Raw genomic sequence first — 7,515 nt, forward strand, 5'->3', positions numbered from 1 at the left:
TCTCAGCTCAATTCTGGAGGGCAGTCCTTTTGAAGGTAGCATGAGTTAAGGTGACAGAAGTTGAGAAGCAGGTGTAATTGCTGTTGTTTTCCACAATACCTGGGTTGGACTGAATTCTGTTCATGTCACCAATTTAAAATATAGACTTTACTCCAAATACCATCATTTCCACAATAATCACAATACTTATTAAAGTATTTAAAATTAATTTTAAATACATTTTTAGTAATTTTGGATTAAAGATCTTATTATTTATACTATGATAAAAATCATGTTCTATTTCCTAGAGAAATACGATGATATACCTACATTTTTACATACAATTTTAGAGTTTATTAACTCCATATAGCTCATGGAACCCAGATTAAACACTGGATCTAAAATTACAAAATGTAAACTTTTATTTATCCATTAGTGGATAAATACAATTCACTTGTGTAAAGTAAAAACAGTATGTTTCTATAAGGTAGCCTTTGAAAAAGTGCCTTCTTGAGATAGTTTTGCTAAATGTGAAAATATACTTTCTTCTCCCCCCACCCCCATCCTTCTCCTTCTTCTATTTTGGACTACTGCAAATCAAATCCAGGGTCTCACACATGGTAGGCAAGCACTTTTACCATTGAGCCATGTCCCGGCCCGCGGGTAAGTCAACGAAGACCCTAGAGGGGGAGCGAGGATGAGAAGGGACAGGGGACACGAGAGATGGAGACAAGACAGGTTTCTGATCAAGTCTCGTTTATTGCGGAAGCTGCTACAACATATATACCGTAGGGCTAGAGGGGAGGAGCGAGAGGAGGGTACTGGGGCTACTTCCTTCTTGCCGGGTAGATTTGCAGCAGGCCCGGATATGTCCGTAAAAGGCACTCAAGAGTTCTAGCGGGGGTCAAGGCCCCCCACAGGTCCTCCCTTTAAAATTATAATTATAAGAAAGGCGTCAGGAGAGCCAAGCCTGCGGGGGCTGAGCCTGTCTTGGGTCAGAGCAACATACGTGTCTGCACCGTGCACCTTACCCGTCATCGGTTAACCAGAGAATCAATGCTCTGGCACCTGTCTTAGGCGGCACACGAGGGCCTTTTTACAGCATGGCACGCTTGCTCAGTTGCCCGTCATTGGCTTGCCAGCCCTCTCACCAGGTACTCATCCTGATCAGCCATGGCTAACCAATTATAATGGACCTGTATGGGCGCTGTTTTTATTGCCTTGATTTGGGCTTTTAGGAAGGCCACGATTTTGTTATAAAGTATGGGCCCTAAAGAAATGAGCAAGAGTAGACCCAATAGAGGCCCCAACAAAGGGAGGAGATAGGGGAGAAAACCATTGAGGCCAGTCCAAAGGGGATTTTGAATGAGTTCTTGTCGTCTTCTGTTTAAATCTTCTTGAAGTTCGCGAATTTTTCCCTGACGATCCCAGATTTGTTGGCATAGAAACAGCAATGTTTATTTAAGGCTATGCAAATCCCTCCTTGTTCTGTTGTGAGGAGGTCCAGACCCCTTCTATTTTGAAGGACCACCTCAGCCAGGGAATCGATCTGATCTTGTATATCTGTAAGAGTGTTGGAGAGAGCTTGAACATCATTAATCAATTGGTTGGATAATTTGGCATAGGAGTGTAACGCCACCCCGACGCCAGCAGAGCCAGTGGCAAGGGCGCCGGACACCCCTAGCCCCACGAGCAAGGGGACCAGTGAGACGGCCCTTTTATGTCGCCCAGCGATATAGTCAAAGCTGGGCAAGGGCACTGGCTCATCTCCAGGAATAAGGGAGATGCCCGGGAGGACAGTCGCCACCACGCACAGCCCAGTCCAATTAGTGGGGAGGGAGATGAATGCCAAGCTCCCTCCACAGACGAGCACGTGACCCGGGGCAGGGCAAATGGCAGCAGGGCCATTAAGCACTACCGAGCAGAGAAAGAAATTTTGGACTCCAACACATATATTGAAGCTATTGTTGTGGCCCGAATTTAGATAACAAACTGAGGCATTGAACTGTACTGGCTGGACCCTGAAGGGCAGAGAAAAACTGCAATTGTAACTAGAACTGTTGGCATAGTCAGTTTGGTCGACAACTGGCAAGGCGAGGGGCAGGGGTGTGTCAAGAGTCAAGCATAGCCAACAATCCGCAGCAAAGGCGGGGTTGGATGTATTGATCAAATGATAAGTGGCCTCTAGGACACTCAGAGTTTGGGCGTCAGGGTCTGGGCCTCGAGGTTTGGGAAGGACCAGTGGATGATAATTTAGGGAGGGATACATCTCTTGGATGATAGTCTCAAGTTGTTTTTGTACTCGCTCTTCCCTGAGCTGATCTGAAGGCCCACCACCATCAGATATATGGATTGGGGCCTGTGGTGGCCAGGAACAGCAACAGACCATGCAACAGATTCAGGGATGTCATCTCTTTAACCTGTAAGCAAAATTTCATCCTGCGATGTAAACAAGGCTGGGCTGTAGATAAGAGAGTTAGGCTAACCTGATTAAGCTTTTGAAGATAACCAATGTGGACATACTACAATAACATATTCAGAACTTAACCAATATAAACATTTTGTAACAACATATTCAGTGCTTAAATATCAAGGACAACCAATACAATCAATTTATAACATATTTAGATAATATTCATTGTGATATGTCTCCCATAAGATTATATAATATAAAATTTACTAGGGGGTCCCTTTAATGAATTAAGACCAGAATAATCATTTTCTGGGTGGCCACTTCTATATTCATCAAAGGGAGTCCCCATCTTAAGTCATTTTGACAAACAAGAGTCTATATCTTCCTATTTTGTAACTGTCAATTGCAAATTGATTATTGCTTGTAATGCACATTACTTTCACAACATAAATTCCAATGGTACTTTGATCCATTAACAACCTGGAAAGGAAGGCATGTCTTTAATTCAGTCATATTTATCTGTAAATCAATTTAACAATAGGCGAATATCCTATGAAAGGGAAGGAACATATTGAGCTCAACTGTACGAACACAAACAACAGACAATAGACAAACATATAAGACAGTGTATAAAATTAGGGTGCACCCAAATATAACTAACCAAATTGAATTATACTATACTCTTGATGATTATTAGATTGTAATTGTAGGCGCCGTTGTTAACTGGTTAAGATTGGACAATGTCAGGTCATCGGCATCATCAGCACGCCTATCGACTTGTTTTACTAGGCGTTCTGGGAGCCACCTGGCTGACTTCATTTCCTTGGAGTAAATACACACTGATCCTCGGCCCCAGATAAGTACAGGATCGGGCCCGTGCCATGAGTGGTCCAGGGGGTCTTTCCACATCACCGAGGCAAATTGTCGTTGCGTCTCTGGTTGCCAGAAACGATTGGCTGCAGATAAACCTTTGGCATCCAAATTTAAGAAGTTAAGAATAAATAGTGCATGTGATATCAGGTTTCTAGGTGACCCCTTGATAGGGTACCATTCCCCTCCTTTTATTTTATCTAATGTAAGTTTGAGTGTGAGGTTGGCTCTTTTTATAATGCCTTGTCCCTGTGGATTATATGGGATTCCCGTTATGTGTGTTATGTCTAATTGTTTGCAAAACTTTGAGAAGCCAGAACTGGCATAGCCTGGACCATTGTCTGTCTTAATTTGTTGTGGACATCTAAGTACTGAGAAGGCAACTAGAAGGTGGGCAATTACATGTTTAGTAGCCTCCCCGGATTGTAGGGTGGTAAATACAAATCCACTATATGTATTAATGTTGACATGTATATATTTAAAATTTCCAAATTTAGGGTAATGTGTGACATCCATATAGTGTATAACATACATTTGGGCCCAAGATTTACGTACGGCCTGAATAGCTGAAGCTACAAAGGACTGGCTCAATGGGCTGTACAATACCTGTAGAGTGTTTACCTAGCCCTTTGCCTGGAATGTACCCATTTTTAAACATCTGTGTAGTGACAATTTTATTAGGGCTAGAAATAATCATCTCCATTTGTGATAATAGGTCTCTCCCCCATAGATTAATGGGTAACCCTGAGATGATATAAGGTTGAATGGTGTCCTGATTACCATCTTGGTCTCTCCAGGTCAGATCTTTGGCACTTTGTTTAGGATTTTGACTCTGACCTATACCCCTGAGATGGGTGAGGGTGTCTTTTAATGGCCATGCCTGAGGCCAATTTTTTCCCTTGATGAGAGTTACATCAGCACCAGTGTCTACCAATCCAGAAAATTGTCTCCCATCCAACCACAAGGTCATGAGAGGCTTCTGGGCTGAAAGCATCTCCGACCAGTAGACATCGGATGAGCTGAACCCCTGGCTGCCTCGGGCGTTGTTAAGAGCCTTATTAGAGGTAGAGAGAAGGGGAAGGAGTAACAATTGAGCAAATCTTTGGCCTGATTGAATGGTGTTAATGACTTTGGGGGAAGAAACCATAACTCTAATCTCTCCGGAATAATCACTATCAATCACCCCCGGGTAGATCAGCAGCCCATCTATAGTGCTGTTGTTTTTGTCTATTACAAGCCCAAAGGTTTCCTTAGGCAGGGGCCCAAAGACCCCTGTCGGAAGGGCCTGTATCCCCATTTCTGGAGTCAATACTGTGTGGGCAGTGGAACTGAGGTCCAGTCTGGCACTTCTCGTTGTTGCTCTGAAGAGGTCTGGAATGGATTGTTGTTTGCTGGAGCAAAATTGAGCGCCCCGTAAATTTGTTTGGGTGTGGGGGCCCGGGGCTGGCCCCCTTTCCCGTTTCCCTGGTCCGGGTTATGGACAAGCAGGAGGGGCCAGCCTTGAGTGTCAGTCATGGACTTGTATTTATTTGTCCAATGTCTCCCTTTATTGCATCGAGGGCAAGGCCCCGGAGGTGTGGCCCTAGGGGCCGACGTCCTAGGGGCCTGACATTCTTTGGCAAAATGACCCGTTGTCTCGCACCGGAAACATTTGTTACCCGGGCGGTGTGACAAAGCGACAAAAACTGTTTGACCGTGTAACCCTGCATGGCGGCAGCCCTGGCAAGTCCCTGTTGGTAGGCAGTCCCAATTTCTGAGCAAAGGCGAATGTAACCTGAGAGATCAGTTTTCTTTTTATAAGGGCGGATGGCGGCCTGGCAAGCAGCATTAGCATTTTTAAAAGCAAGCTGTTTAACAAAATCTGTCCCGGTTTTTGTGTTCCCAAAAATCTGACCCGCTGTTGTGAGCAGGCGGTGAACAAAATCCGCGAAGGGCTCATCAGGCCCCTGTCGGATATTGGTGAGAGAAGTACTCACATCCCCTTTAGAAGGGAGCTTTCTCTAGGCTCTAGTGGCTGCGGTCTGAATCTGGGCATATAACCCCGCATCAAATTGCATCTGTTGATCGTTGGTAGCATAGGCCCCATCCCCTAGAAGCATATCAAGTATCCAACCATTACCCGCCTGAGCATTGTGTCTAGCAGTATCTCGGCAATTTTCAATATATTCAGATTTCCATAATAAATAATCACCTCCTGTAAGGGTGGCGCGGGCCAGAGTCTGCCAATCAATTGGGGTGAGCCAATTTTCTGCCACCGATTCTAGAATAGCCATGGTGTAAGGTGCAGTGGCCCCATATTGAGCTGCGGCCATTTTAAGTTCTTTAATAACCTTGAAATCAAAACCACTATGGTGTCTCCACGCCTGTCCCTGTGCGTCAGCAGTCTCAGTTACAGGAAAGACTTCCACAGTTTCAAGTTTTAGGGGTACCCTTGATCCAGATGGCACCCTGGGGGTCGCCCCTCTAATGGGGGGTCGTGGCTTAAGGGTGTCTTTTCTACCGACATTTTTATGGGCTTTGCCTGTTCTTAAGCCTTCAAGCTGGGTAATAAGGTCTTGATGTTCCTTTTCTAACCTTATCTGTTTTTTTAGAAATTCTATTTTGTCCCAGAGTTCCTTTTGGGGATCAACAACAGGGCATGTCAAAGCGGGCGCAATGGGAGTGTTGGGTTCTGGAAGATAAGGAGGCGGACATTGAACTACGGGTGGCCAATCAGGATTGCGATATCTGGTTGCCTCCTCCTCAAGATTGGTCCAGTCAGCCTCCCCCGGACCGTTCTGTGGGAAGGGGGGGTTTCTGAAGTGTCGGAGGGAAGGCTACAAGGCTGGTTCCTCCTTAACAGGCGGGGCGGGGTTAGAGGCAGGGGCTGAAAGAGCGGGGGCGGAAGCTGAGGAGCGCCGAAGCTTTTTTTTTTTAAAAGGCTTGGAAGAGGCAGAGCCCGCCTGTAAGCCCTCATCAATAACATTTTGTTTTTCCTTGTCTAAGTCATCGTCGCTATCAAAAGACATCAAGTCTTCTCCTTCATCCTTTGAAGGAGTCCCGTCCCGCAGGGGCTCGGGCCTCGGCGCCATCTTGGCGTCCCGCAGGGTATTTACAAACTCCTCACTCCGAGGGAGAGTGATCAACCCTTCCTCCGATCGGAGAGCTATCTCCCCGACCTGGATGGCTTGAGCCACCACCGGATCTTTGGTTTTCTGAGAGATAATGTCATTAATAAGATTCCAATAAGAAAATGCAGTGATCGGGACCTTTCCTGGTCCGCAAGTAGCATAATAATCTTTAAGGGCCTCCCCTACTCTTTTCCATCACCTCTCGTCAATGGTACCCTCGGCGGGAAATCAAGGGCAGAGATCTCTAATATAATCAAAAAATTTCAGCAATTGTTTGACTGTAACCTTTACCCCTCGTGCCTGTAATGTCTCCTTGAGACCTTGCACGAACAATTCGTGCTGACTAATGCCCTGTCCCATAATCGCTGCTCAACTTACCGAGGTGCGAAAAAGACGGCAGGTTTACGTCAATTGCAAGCCTCTCCTGTGTCGAGTGTGCTCTTTGTTCCTCAATCTTAATCTTAGGGCCCCTGAGCAGCGTCCTTCACTGGATCCCCCGTTCTCTGGCCGCACGTTGGGCGCCACTTGTCCCGGCCCGCGGGTAAGTCAACGAAGACCCTAGAGGGGGAGCGAGGATGAGAAGGGACAGGGGACACGAGAGATGGAGACAAGACAGGTTTCTGATCAAGTCTCGTTTATTGCGGAAGCTGCTACAACATATATACCGTAGGGCTAGAGGGGAGGAGCGAGAGGAGGGTACTGGGGCTACTTCCTTCTTGCCGGGTAGATTTGCAGCAGGCCCGGATATGTCCGTAAAAGGCACTCAAGAGTTCTAGCGGGGGTCAAGGCCCCCCACAGAGCCACATCCTGGACCTTCAAGTAGGTTTTCTAAAAATGTGGAGTTGAACAAAGTTAATAACAATATTTTCTTTTTTTATTTTTGGTACTGGGAATTGAACTTGGATCCTTGCACTTGTAAGGCAGGTGGAAGAACCACAAAGTTAATAACTTAAAATAGCTTTCTCTTTAAAAGGAATGCAGCAGAGCCTTTAATATACTAATGTAAGCACAGAAGATTTGCAAAATGTATTTGTACATTTAAATTTTTTCCTTCATGTAACATCTCATAGAGAGCTATGTCTGAATCTCAAGGATTTTGGAAGTGTTACAATGAGCTTTGCATAATAGACAATAAAAAATTTT

At 45.5% G+C, this 7,515-nt stretch overlaps 1 pseudogene across 1 annotated transcript; it reads right to left on the minus strand.

Annotated features, from left to right (window-relative positions):
• Positions 1 to 718: 718 nt before the first annotated feature.
• Positions 719 to 7,164, minus strand: LOC147824967 (syncytin-1-like; annotated as a pseudogene). The gene is made up of 2 exons (XR_015441537.1): positions 6,751 to 7,164; positions 719 to 3,360 (listed from the first exon to the last, which is right to left on the minus strand). The product of XR_015441537.1 is annotated as a syncytin-1-like (transcript).
• Positions 7,165 to 7,515: the final 351 nt, after the last annotated feature.

Source organism: Heterocephalus glaber, unplaced genomic scaffold, assembly GCF_053883595.1.
Source record: "Heterocephalus glaber isolate CG9 unplaced genomic scaffold, H.glaber_assembly_v1.0 deba00001523, whole genome shotgun sequence".
NCBI classification, from domain to species: Eukaryota; Metazoa; Chordata; class Mammalia; order Rodentia; family Bathyergidae; genus Heterocephalus; species Heterocephalus glaber.